The following is a 14,467-nucleotide window of genomic DNA, read 5'->3' as shown; positions in this document are numbered from 1 at the left end:
AAAATAATAATAAAGGGGAAAAATAACAACAGTGAGGCTTCTCAATGACCCAAAATTTAAATAACTTCTAAAAGTTGAGTGCAATAGTTTTATAGAAAATGCAGGCATGACAGAAACCACGTGGTATGGCTCAATTACCCATTTCAGTCGAATCAACAGAAAAGATATATTCGCGTAAAGCATTTTAGAAGACCTTTATGAAGGACATTATGGTGTTTCAATCCCTCTCCCATCACATCAGTTACAAACTTATATGTATATAGAAGGAAATGAAGGGAAATGAAAGAGACTCTCCCCTCGGAACTGCTCCTAGATCATATCAGACAACCGCAGAGTCAAGGGCTTCAGAATCCCTTACAGCTTGAGACTGTTTCCAGGGAAGCCAAGTCTCCAAATATTTTAATCTGCTACCATGGATCCAACCCACCATCTCCTCCAGCCTATGTAGCTGATGCATTTTGCTGAACCACATTTTTAAATCTGGTGGAGAGGTATCCCTCCATTTTGTCGGTATCAGTAGTTTAGCTGTCGCAATCATATGAGTGGGAAGATTTGCCTTAGAAGGTTTGAAGTTAGTAGTAGGGATCCACAACAAAACCAGTTCAGGAGAAAGAGTCAGATTCAATGAGCAAACATCATTAATGGTACCTTCCACATCCTTCCAAAACTGTTTAATTAAGGGACAGGACCACCAAATATGGACCATAGATCCCACCTCTAGTTGACATCTCCAACATCGATCAGAGGGAGAAACTCCTATAGAACTCAAGTACTCAGGGGTTTTGTACCATCTAGTAATAGTTTTATAGGAATTTTCCTGATATCGAACACAAGAGGAGAAACCTTGTGCATGGGAAAGGACATACGCAGACTCCACCTCAGAGAATACCCTCCCTAGATCTTTCTCCCACTGACGTATAAAGTATGGTTTTTGAATGGCAAGCTCAGAAAGCAGGTTATTATATGTGATTGAGAGTGACTTTTTCAGAGCAGAGGGAAGGGTGGTGAGGTTTTCTAACCAAGTGGGTTCCAAAAACGTGTGGTCTGAAGTTTTTTCATATTTCTTACATAAGTTTTTAAAATCCCAACATTGCACCAGAGAGGGGGGTTTCCAGCCCAATTTGGTATGTGCTTCTGTTAACGACAAAAATTTGTCATTGTCTAGTACTTCACCTACTCTAACATCCCCCCACATATGCCACCAACTTTTATCCCTCCCGTCCATTTTATCAAATAAGTAGGGCAGAACATTTAAAGGGAATATCTTAGATATCTTATTTACCCTCAGTGAAGACACTGACGAGTTGCGATAGCAAACCAGCATGCTCTTTGTCAGCGCGCACATTTTCTGACAAAGCGTTAGTGGAGAATGTGGGAGCCACAGCAGGGCACGTCTGTGTATGCCTAAAAGAGTCCTCTCTATGTCCAGATATGGAGCTTGAATTTTTTCATTTGTCAGTAGCGCCCATCTAGTTAAGTGAATAGCTCTATTATATAAGGCCATATCAGGTAACGATATACCACCTCTGAATTTCTTCTGGGAGAGAAGCTGATAGGCAATTCTGGGCCGTTTGGATTTCCACAGAAAGGAGGAAAATGTTCTTCTGATCTGTGTTAGGTAGGAAGTGGGGACATGGATCGGCAAGGCTTGGAATATGTACAATAGTTGGGGCAAAACAAACGTAGCTAATAGGTTTTTCCTACCAAACCAGGACATAAAAGGTACTTTTAAGGAGGATATAAAGGACTTGATCTTAGTAAGTAATGGCGTATAATTTAATCTAAACAGTAAATTCAAATCTGCTGGGACATTGACCCCTAGAAATCCCTCAGGTTCTTTAATGCCCTTTTCTTAACAATCCTTTCAAGGATGCTGATATCCCCGTTGCTTGTGCACCTTTTTCTACCACACTTTTTCCTTACACTCAACTTTCCATCAATATGCTTGGTAACAGCACTCTGAACAGCCAGCTTCTTTAGCAATGACCTTTTGTGGTTTATCCTCCTTATGGAGAGTGTCAATGACTGTCTTCTAGACAACTGTCGAGTTAGCAGTATTCCCCATGATTATGTGGCCTATTAAACTAGACTGAGGGACCATTTAAAGATTTTGGAAACCTTTGCAGGCATTTTGTATTGATTACCTGATTAGAGCCTTACACCATGAGTCTACAATATTGAACTTACTGACATTTGGGTTTTCACTACCTGTAGCCATAATCAAAATAAATAATTGCTTGAAATAGATCAATCTGTGTTTAATGATTCTATATAATACATGAATTTAACGTTTCAAGTTGAATTACTGAAATAAATTAACTTTTTAATGATATTCTAATTTATTGAGATGCACATCTATGGTATGTCCCCCTGTAACCTGGTTATTGATTCCACAGTAAGTTCTAGCTTAGCCCGCCCTGTTTTATTAGGAGTCCATTATTTTGTTTGAGCTTGGACTAACCATTGGACCCACCAGACCAACCCTGATTATTTTTACTGTGTCTGGTAAAGCCTAGACAACAGGCTTGCCCTGCAGTAGGTTGAGTTTACAACCCAGTAATGGCCTGGTGTTTGTTCCTTCTTCTTGCTCTTGGGACAATTTCACACCCCTTGTTTGTGAAAAATGCAGTTCTTCTGGAGAAGGAAGTCTTTGGCTGGTTCTAGACACCCAGTAACAAAGGCCATGGGACCCAACCCCACTCTCCAAGGGCCCCATAGCTTACCTCTTTGTTATATGATGCCTTCACTGGGTCCATTTGGACGGCATTCCTTAGTTCAGACGGTGCCAAGTGACACAAGGGATTCGACCTTACAATGGCAGGATGAATGGGTTTACTACTAGACAATCTCTTACACACCCTTATCTAGATTTGATGCCAGCTCAAGTATTCCACCAGATTGTACCCACACATGACTCGTAGCCGCCATGCCAGAGGAACCTCTTGTGTCTGTAGTAGGTACTTTCCACAGAAGTGACATTTTGATGTGGCAGTGCCAAGCCTAGTCGTAAAATTCTTTTTTCTATTACCAGTGTAACTTCGAAAACTGGCCCCTGAGACCATTCACATCTTTGTCCTCAGGAATAGACACACCACATGAAAGGTCATTACGTAAGGAAAACAAATAAATACGGAGCAGTTTCCTCTTCTTAGTAAATTCCTTGTGTTTCCTCTTTTTTACAGCGTAGTAGACTTCATCCTGGACATAAAACCAAATAATGGTTATTGTTACTTATCTGTCATGTAGATACATGGGATACATTAGAAAATCAGTATTGTGAATATGAATTCAGGGGGGCAATGTACATACTGTTCCGTATGTTTAATGATGACTGCAATACCAACGGGGGTGGTGCCGCTTGTAGCTGTTGACTGTTCCTACCTAGACTTATTTGTTGGTATTGGTTGCTTGTCTTTCTGTTTTGCTGTTCCGCTCTGCTACCATTTAAGGTCTAATAGTAACTTTGACCTTCGTTTTGTCCTTGGATTCTGCTCCTGTCTCACCCCTTGGATTTGCTGCCTATTGTCATAGTTTTAGTTCTGACCACTCTCCCGCTGGTGATCCTAGGCGCCATTTCTGACTATGCTATCCCTTCTTCCCTCACACTAGGGAGTGTGACCTGAGAATCTGGCTGTGAAAGCCCATTCCTCATTTTGGGGGGATGAAGAATCAGGAGATTTTGTAGACTCTACACTCCAGTCTAGCCAGCACATAGTTGCCAACTCTCTTGAAATGTTTAAGAAGCTGTCCAGAAAGAGGGAGACCTCTCAGACTTACCACATCATCATAGTCAAGCGGGGTATCAAAACACACATTGTCTGGAAGGTGCTGAGTCATGAACAAGGGCATGCCCGATAATAAAAGAGGTGTGATCATTGGCCAAAAATTTTTGGTGCCATGGATGGGTGTCCTAGGGAACTTTTTGGAATGTTGGCAAGTTTCAGTCTATACAAATTGCAGTTTACAGCATACACATCCCCCATCAAGAGGCGTAACACTATTCAAGAGAGGGATTGACAATATTCTACATGTAGTCAACGTAATATGGTCACTTCCTGTATCATTTGTAGTATGGCACAGCAATTCTGAACGGGGTGAATAAGATAGCACTAGTGAGTGCGGTCCATTCCTCATAATCGAGTCAATGTACTTTCATACAAATTAATTTAATTTACTAAAGAATGGTGTAAGTGGCAAATTTCTAAATCACTTCATTTAAATAATCTGCCTACATCCACCTGAAAAAAAAATCTGTAAAGTCATGGCCATTAGGGGTTTCACTTCCAGCTAATTTGCAGTCCACTGCCTGTTGTCAGGTATGATCCGTTCCTAGTAACAGAGATATAGAGGACTGCAGAGAGGAAGTGGGGGCATGTTGGAGCTAGCTGATATTGTGAGTCCGATAAAACAACTGCTTCTAGACTGCTTCTGAACAGCACAGGACCCTCCTCGGGTTGTCAGTTTGATTTATCCCTCATTATCTACTCTGTGAGCTCTAGAGCTGAAAACAAATGTAGTGGGAAGTAAGAGAAAAGACGTCACTGCACTAACTACTGGCAGATCCCACAGAACCCCCTGCTTCTGAGAGAAATGCATCTAGCTCTGCAGCTGAATAGGGAATAATTAGGCTAAAAAAGACATTAGGAAAGCCCAAAAACATATATTCCTTCACAGTTCTGATTCTGCAAAGAAGCACAGCCATTATGCATTTTATTTTTTACTCAGGTAGGCTTGAATCTCATGAAATTCAATCTCAAATCAATTTATTATCATCTAAGAGGGGTTACACATACATAATATAAAAACACAAATACAATAAGCATGAAACTATTAACAGACTGGTACAGGGGGAAGAGGACCTTTGCAATCTACGAGAAATGAGTTCTATTTTTTGCAAGTCAATAAACTTATCTGGTGAAACTACTTAATTCCTACCATGTGTGCAAAACTTGGACCTGATAATGGACAGTTTCTCTTTTTAATTTATATTGCTCCTTGCTCTACTTAATACCAAGAGATGTAGAGAATTCCCATCGTTTGCACTCCATCTAATCTCTATTTTACTATGGGAAATTATTCAGACCTTGTGAACTGGCAGTGCCAAAATAAGGTCTGAAATACTTTCCAATATGGTTCTTCGAATCTTAAGTTGGCATCTCAACATGTTTTTATCTGCAAGGGCTAAATACAGGTAGATGAATTTGTATCATTAACCAGTACAAAATCGGTTATTTCTCATCTTATAGCTACCCTTACTGGTGGGGCTTGTGTCTCAGTTGCTAGGTGCCAGACAGACACCAACAAGCCACTTTACCTTGTCCAGAGTATTTAGGTACAGGACTGGGGCAGTAAGCTGAATATTTGGCTGAGTGAAGGTAAGCTTAGTTGTGACCCCATCCTTAAAGGGACTATCTAACAGTATTCCAAGCACAGCACCATACTTTGTAAAGTGGCTGTGCGTGGTATTGCACCCAGGCTCTTTCACTTGAATGGGATTGAGCTTCGCCTAGGCCATGCGACCGAGGAACGTGACATCACTGGCCTAGGAGGAGGCTGCAGCACTCACTGGAGCACTGCGGCCTATTCATACAGCTGAACGGTGGGAGTGCTGGGAGACTGACCCCCACTGATCAGACATTGATGACGTATCCTGAGGATAGGTCATAAATATTAAACTCCCTCAAAAATTATGTATTCTGCAGTGTATTTTAGTTTAGGCTGCCTAGCAACCAGTGAGTGACCAATATTTCCATACATGTGGCTACTTTGATTGAAGTGGTTATAGGGGTTGGTATGTGCTGTACAAGGATTTCCTCTTCTTGCCACACTAAATTAGAAGGAAAGGATTAGGATTAGAGAGGAAAAGACAATGCAACAAAATGCCTCTTCTATAAATTGTAGTAAAATAAAAAAAGAGCTGTTACTCACCTTTCCTAGTTCTGTACCTAGTACTGTAGCTCCTGTCTCATCCCCTGGCCTGTTGCATCCTGGCTGCTTTCCTGCTGACAAGTCTTGGCCCCGTTGCTTACCACGGTAAAGTCCATCCCTCTTTCTGGAGCTTAAGGATGAAAATTAGGGGATACCTTCGAATTCACACCTATTCTAGCCAGTGCAAAATGGATTTTGTCTTAGAGAATTCACATTCTAATACTTGATCTTGACAGAAACACGATCGACAAGATCAGTGGACAGTCTTTTCTAAATTTGGGCAAAAATAGGCTGCCATACTCTATTCAAAGTCAACCTAACGGTGAAGGGAGAAGCTGTCCATGTATGTGAATAAAGAAAACATCTAGGTTTTATCCTGAATGCTGGAACTTCTCTTTCTTTGTGCCTTACTCAAATGGTGCCTTTGGATTCCTGCTGTACCCACTGATTTACCCCCAGTATTTTAGTAACTTAACTGATTAACCAAGGATCATGCAGACCGTATTCTAATTTTTATATATTAAAGGGGTTGTCCGGGTTCAGAGCTGAACCCGGACATACCCATACTTTCACCCAGGCAGCCCCCCTGATGTTAGCATCGGAGCATCTCATGCTCAGCAGCGCTCCCTTGTCCTGCGCTAGATCGCGCAGGGCAAGGGCTCTTTTGTTTACAATAACACACTGTCGGGCCGAAGCTTCCGCCCAGCAGTGTGTTCGGTGACTTTACCGGCTCTGATGAGCAGGCTTTAGCGTTTCCCTAGCTGTGTTATTTGCTAAAGCCTGCCTCCTCAGGTCAACCTTGGCTCCTCAATACTATGATTTAGTATTTTTTCAGTGGATTTAAGCTTAAAGGCATTCATTCTTAAACTAGCTACCATTTATTGTCTGTTGGCCATCTGTATATATATTCTCAATGGGGAGAGGGGAGGAAGTAGCAGCTAATCCTTCTTTACCCATGATATCAGCTGTTGTTGGGGAGTTAAGGTCCCTTCACATAAGACAATTTAGCAAGTGATTGTCGGAAGGAAGCGTTCTTGCCGGCAGCAGAGTGATGTTTAGAGAGCACAATCTGCTGCCGAAAAGCGATGATTTAGGTGGCTGCATAAAAGATGAGATTACCTAATGAGCAAGCATTTTGATCATTCAACAGGTAATCGGTGGGACCTTTACACCACCAGATAATCGCTAACAGGCGTTTCTATCTGATTCTCTGCCTGTTTATAAGGCCCTTTAGACACATTCATGCAGCCAATCCTGCATAAATTGTCAAGTTCTGCTGACTTTATGGCCACCTTTTATTCCACAGATGGTCATCTCTTGGACTTCTCAGGCAAGCACATATACCAGAAATCCTCATACTAAACACAACTACTGCTGCAAGACCACATCATAAAATAACCAGTCTCATGATGCTCTAACCCCAGTTAATTCCCTGTTCTCTATTTCTGGGTCCAGAAACCCAATCTAAATATTCTTTAAAGCATCTCCAAGAAGGAGCTTATATTAGTTGTCTTGACATGATACCTAATAGGGCATGTGGACATCATAGAAAGATGTACTCATTTGGACCTCCCCTCTGTGTGCCAGAATGGACATTTGCTAACATGGAGAAGCTCTTTTTTTGGTGGACTCATCCCAAAATATGTTATTGTCCATAATTTTTGTATGGCCATCAGTGATCGCTAGAGGTTTTTGAAGCCTTGATAATCAGATGATCTCTCTGACAGCTTTAGTATGAAAGGGTGGTCTTTAAGATACATCCTCTTTAATTCCACATTATACTGTATAATGATCTAAGGAAGCTTCATATCTGGTCACTTAATCCAATGGAACTTGGCTCATTCTTGGATATTTTAAGTATTTTAAGGGTCATGGAGAATGTGGTATAAAACTTTTGCTTTTCTTAATGTAAAATCATTAAGCACCCAACTTGTTTTTGACATTAATTGTGAATTGTTTGTGAGATACCGCTTTTATCACTGTAATTAGTCCATGCTGAATCTTTGCCTTTCCACATATTTGTGGTATCTGTGTTGGTGATCTCTCTGCCTTTGATGTGTTGGAGATGGATTTTCAGTATGTTTCCCTTTTAGGAATTCAACAATCTCTAGGCTTTAATTAACTCATTACTTGCTGCACAGGATGTGCTCTGTAAATGGACAGATGGCAAGACCATGCCACCATACATACATTGACTTCCTGTCATGCCTTGCATTGCCCTGAGAATGTCTGCTCTAATGATGCCTTGAAACAAATGTTTTTGACAATGCTTCGGAAACTGGCAACTTCAGCAGGGTGGTTCCTTATGTGTATGTTATCCAGTACATGCACAATAGACTCATGGGTCATGTGCTTCCTGTGGCGGGAAAGGGAATGTGTGGCACTTAACAATGCCACCTTACTTAAAGGGGTACCTGTGTATATGGTATCAGTATGTGATCGGTGAGGGTTTGAATTCTAGGACACGCACTGATCACATGAACTATGCTAAACTCTTGTCCATGCGTTCTTACTGGTATTGCTTGGGACACTGGGACGCTGGCAGCCAGTGCCCACTGCATGTCCCTCTGCGGACCGACTTGTCCTCCCCCTCCCTCCAGCAGTAGGCCCACCTGCCAGCATCCCACGTGGCTCCCTTTGCTGCAGCCCACAACCTGCTGGTCACCTTCCCCTAGGGGAGGGTGCCTGAGCTTTAGGTTGCCTAGCTTGCTAGTTCTCTGTGAAGTTGTGCTGTTCTGTTTGTCTGTATGTATACCAATCTCTGCCTGTTTACTGTAATGACCCTCTGCTACTTGCCCTGACCTCAGACTAGTTTCATGGATTTGCATGTACTGGACTTTAAATATTGTCTGACCCTTCAGTGCCTCACACCATTATCTTTGACCCCCGTGGGTCAGCAGCTAACCACACCAGGACTATTTAAAGAGGTAGAGGCCTGGTGGCTTCCCTTGATGCAAAGTCTAGATCTCAGTATAGGGGTTAAAGGGTGAAAACCAGGGGACTTCCAGGATAACGCCCTTAGTACAAGTCGTAAGTCAAACTGGTTGGCGCAGTGGTTCCAGGTCCACTACCAGTGACATGACTGAATTACTCCATGGGAATGATGGCTTTCTTCAAGATAAAGACAAGCCAAGAACTTATCCCACGTCCACAGCATAGGGTATAAGTATGTCATCAGTAGGAGACCAACAACTTCTGCTCCCATGGTCACAAGAATAGGAGTCCAGTGTTCCCATATGAATATAGTGGCATGTTACTCATATGCTCTGCCACGCCATTCATTCTCTCTATATCACTCCATACAGAATGAATGGAATGGCAGCAGTCCTGCTGCTCCAAACAAGGGCACAGGACCTCACTTACCGTGATTGTTGAGGGTACCAAAGATATGACCCCCAACGATTAGGTTCCTCTCCCTTATGTGGATAAGGCATACGCTCAGAACTTGGCAAACTTCTTTAATGGGTCTGAGTTGCAGTACAGCACTTGGACAAGAGTAATACAGGGGCTGTATCATTTCAACAAGTGGCATTTATCACGTAGAGAAAGTAAATACAAACCACTTACTAATGTAATGTGATTGTCCATGTTGCTTCCTTTGCTGGCTGGATTCATTTTTCCATCACATTATACACTGCTCATTTCCATAGTTACGACCACACTGCAATCCATCAGTGGTGGCAGGGCTTGCAAACTATAGGAAAAAGAGCTGACCTTTCTGGCGCAAATGAAGCCAGAAATGTAAGGCAGTTCTGAGCTGCCCTAGATTTCCGTTTAGGTGCTGGAGGATGCGCCTAATTTATGACGATGCCTGTGCTTCATCATTAATTAGGTGCATCCTCCGGCAGCGCAGGAGATATCAAGACCGGTGCAGAAAGTTGGATAGGTGTGAACTGGACTGAACAGATACATTTTTTCTTGCATGGGAAGCAGTGGTCTTCCTTCTTTATTTTCTGCTGCTTCTTATAGATTGAGGATGATCCTCCTCCAAAACAGCTTTGTGCATAATGCATTTATATTTGAATATACATCTTAAAATAACATCTGGGCACATACTTTAAAACACCAAAGAAAACTTTACTAAATGCTGTGTGTGAATCCAGCCTAAAAGCGCACCTTTCAACAAAAATAATTACTTATGAGGAATAACACTATTTCTGTCCTTTATATGACTTGTGGCAGTTTTTAGCAGTTTTTCCCTGTGCATGCTGAATGCCTGGATAGAGGATGGAGACCATCTGCCATTCACTGTGCACGGAGAGTGGGAGGAGAATCTCCTTCCTAACTATCTCACAGTCATTCAGAAGCAGCCCCAGGATCATGAAGGACATTACAGAGAAGTACTGACCTGTATGGTAGTGAATAAAGCACGTGTGCTAATATAAAAACTTCCTGTTTACCTGAATCAGTCTCTTTACTGTCTCTCCCGAAGTCCTGTCTCACTCAGCACTTCCTCAATCCTCTTACTTTCCCTCTCCATAGACTTTAAAGACATGTGTGATATGATACTTCAGTGGAGCGGATCCATCCTGGACTGGTTTAAGACATATTTAAAAGAGAAAAACAATTAGCAATGGGGGAGGGGGTTATACAGCTGATAACCTGAAAACTAGACATTTGTCACTGATGAAATATATTACAGAGTTTCTTGTGGTTAAATAAATCAATAGTACACAAAGTTGTGTGAAAAGCTGGTGACCATTTAATGAGTTGGGAAGACCAGATCCAGTGCCTCGGCTTTGAATGCCACCCAATACCGGAACTCTGTGCCTTTGCATTACTCTGATGCTGCCCCTTTGAGTGCCAAAAGGAATTGGTTGTCATACCTACAGGACAAGGGGACATAATGTAGAAAAGAAAACACCCCAATGATGAGGAAACCAATGGGACTGTTTTGAGTCAAAGGCAGGAAACCAGTCCATAACTAGTCCTGGATGCAGTCCAGTCTAGAACACCCTGAACTTCAGACTGACTCATCTCAGCAAACTAGCAGGGAGATTTGGTGTATTGATCTATTTAACCGTAGACCTGAATTACTGCAGTTAATCATTTCTTGTACGCTATTGTATATGCTGTAGAGGCGTGTAGCAGGAATGATGCATGACTTTGACCCTGAAGATAGAGAGGTGTAAATACCAAGGCTTATAGGGTCACTATTAGGGTCAATGTTGCTGCCTCAGGTAAGAAGCTGATATCACTCTGCAGACGGTGAAAAGTGGCAGGAATGCTGGACCAGGTTGATTGACGGATCTCCATAGCTATTGAACTTCAGTCATCCGTTGTGTAGCTGAGGGTGCAGGCTCCACCAGACATCTATAGACTAAGCAATGGTGGTGTATCCATAAAGAGAGCATGCTGCCAGAGAGGATGCAGGGCTGAGAACATACTGTGACTGGTGACATGATGGCTCTCAGTGATAAATTGATAATGTCTATTTGGGATGAAGATGGGACATGAGGGCTGATCTTCACTAGATTATGGGATGTTTTGCCTGCATGGAGGAATATATAGCTACAGTACCTTGATATTGTCTTTTATTTTTGCACCTTATCGCTCCAGGATTTTGCATTAGAGTTGGGTGAAATTTGAAGTTTATTCCTAGAGAGCTGGGTAGCTGCCAATGAGATGGTTATGACAGTTTCCACAATGCCTGCTGCTTAGCTTTCTCAGACCCCTGCCCAGATATGCGGTAATAAATCCCCTCTACCCTAAAAACTTCACACCTGGAGGGATCAGGAAAAGCTGGGTGACTACACCAGTAAAGGGAAGGTAATGCCAGCCATACTGTTAATCACCCAGCTTATGCTGGAAGAGAGTAGAATTTTTAACAAACCTTTAGAAGAAAGTTACTCCACATGGCTAATATTTTCCATAATTTCATGGTAAAATGCATACTGTGGATGGGGCTTATGACCTGGGTTCTCTTTTGTTGGGGGCGCCAACAAGTCACTCTGCCTTGGCTAGCCTAATTATGAATGTAGGAAAGTAGTTTTGTATGAAGGTTTGGGCTACAATAAGAATTCTTGGCTGACGCACAAAAAAATTGCACATTTTTGGAACTTTTTCAATTTTTATGCCATTTTAAATTTAAAAAAATTGGTGGAGTTTAGCAGGAGAGGCAAGTCCTACCATGGCCCAACACGATTACTATAACTTAGACTAGATATTGGTGCTTCTTAATAAATGGAAGTACATTCTCAGTTCTGTCCATTAACTGCCACTAGCTGCAGCATACAGGACCCCTCCCCCCCCCCATGAGAAAGGACATGCTCCCTGAGAAGCCAGCTTGAAATAAATCCAGCAGAACAATTGGAGCAGCAATGAATGGAGAGATCTCTGAATCCATGTGAGACACAGAGCTGGTTCTAGCTTTGTTATAAAGAAGTTTTCATGTACAAGACTATGTATGATTTTCATTTTTTACATTTGTTGCAACACACTTAACATGGCGTAAATGATGATGTATGGGTTGGGGCCTATGAACCTGCCAACACTGCACCCTCGTCATGCCCCCTTTTCGGAAACTGGTGAGGGCGTCATGAAAACACCAGTTGCATCTAGATTTAGTAGGGCTTTGATACTTTTTAACATTAAAAAACATATCCTAAGGGAATGATACATTTCCCCTCGTTATACTATGAAATTAATCAACATCACATTTTGAACCAAACATTGACTAATTGACAGAGATTTAAGTTAAAGGGAACCTGCCACATTGTAAATTCAATCCTATCTACTAGAGCAGGAGGAGCTGAGCAGATTGATATATAGCTTTGTGGGAAAAAATTCATACTCATTCTGGAGTTCAGTGGGCTGTCAATCACTGATAGGACCGCCCACTGGACTCCTAAAGCTTAGAATGAGTAGAAGTTTAAATGAATAGAAGGCTAGTTGTATAGACTCTATTTTTCAAAAATTACAATATATTAACCGCCTCCGGACCGCCTAACGCAGATCCGTGGTCCGGAGGCGGCAGCTCTGCGCAGAGTGACGCATATACGCGTCATCTCGCGAGAGCCGTGACTTCCTGTGAACGCGCGCACACAGGCGCGCGCGTTCACAGGAACGGAAGGTAAGAGACAGGATCTCCAACCTGCCAGTGGCGATCGTTTGCTGGCAGGCTGGAGATGCGATTTTTTTAACCCCTAACAGGTATATTAGACGCTGTTTTGATAACAGCGTCTAATATACCTGCTACCTGGTCCTCTGGTGGTCCCTTTTGTTTGGATCGACCACCAGAGGACACAGGTAGTTCCGTAAAGTACCACCAAGCACCACACTACACTACGCCCCCCCTTTCACTTATTAACCCCTTATGAACCCCTGATCACCCCATATAGACTCCCTGATCACCCCCCTGTCATTGATCACCCCCTGTCATTGATCACCCCCCTGTAAGGCTCAATTCAGATGTCCGTATGATTTTTACGGATCCACGGATACATGGATCAGATCCGCAAAACACATACGGACGTCTGAATGGAGCCTTACAGGGGGGTGATCAATGACAGGGGGGTGATCACCCATATAGATTCCCTGATCACCCCCTGTCATTGATCACCCCCCTATAAGGCTCCATTTAGACATTTTATTTTGCACAAGTTAGCGGAAATAGATATTTTATTTTTATTTTATTTCAATTTCCGCTAACTTGTGCCAAAAAAAAAAAAAATCTATGAATTCGCCATGCCCCTCATTGAATACCTTGGGGTGTCTTCTTTCCAAAATGGGGTCAATGGAGAATTTATACTGCCCTGGCATTTTAGGGGCCCGAAAGCGTGAGAAGAAGTCTGGGATCCAAATGTCTAAAAATGCCCTCCTAAAAGGAATTTGGGCCGCTTTGCGCATCTAGGCTGCAAAAAAGTGTCACACATGTGGTATCGCCGTACTCAGGAGAAGTTGGGCAATGTGTTTTGTGGTGTCATTTTACATATACCTATGCTGGGTGAGATAAATATCTTGGTCAAATGCCAACTTTGTATAAAAAAATTGGAAAAGTTGTCTTTTGCCAAGATATTTCTCTCACTCAGCATGGGTATATGTAAAATGACACCCCAAAACACATTCCCCAACTTCTCCTGAGTACGGCGATACCACATGTGTGACACTTTTTTGCCGCCTAGGTGGGCAAAGGGGCACACATTCCAAAGAGCACCTTTAGGATTTCACAGGTCATTTTTTACACATTTTGATTAGGGATGAGCGAACTCGAACTGTATAGTTCGGTTTCTTACCGAATTTTGGGGTGTCCGTGACACGGACCCGAACCCGGACATTTTCGTAAAAGTCTGGGTTCGGGTTCGGTGTTCGTCGCTTTCTTGGCGCTTTTGTGACGTTTTCTTGGCGCTTTTTGAAAGGCTGCAAAGCAGCCAATCAACAAGCATCATACTACTTGCCCCAAGAGGTCGTCACAGCCATGCCTACTATTGTGATTGGCCAGAGCACCATGTGACCCAGCCTCTATTTAAGCTGGAGTCACATAGCGCCGCCCGTCACTCTGCTCTGATTAGCGTAGGGAGAGGTTGCGGCTGCGACAGTA

The sequence above is a fragment of the Bufo gargarizans genome, chromosome 2, assembly GCF_014858855.1.
Source record: "Bufo gargarizans isolate SCDJY-AF-19 chromosome 2, ASM1485885v1, whole genome shotgun sequence".
Lineage (NCBI taxonomy): Eukaryota > Metazoa > Chordata > Amphibia > Anura > Bufonidae > Bufo > Bufo gargarizans.
This window is presented reverse-complemented; position numbering follows the sequence as displayed.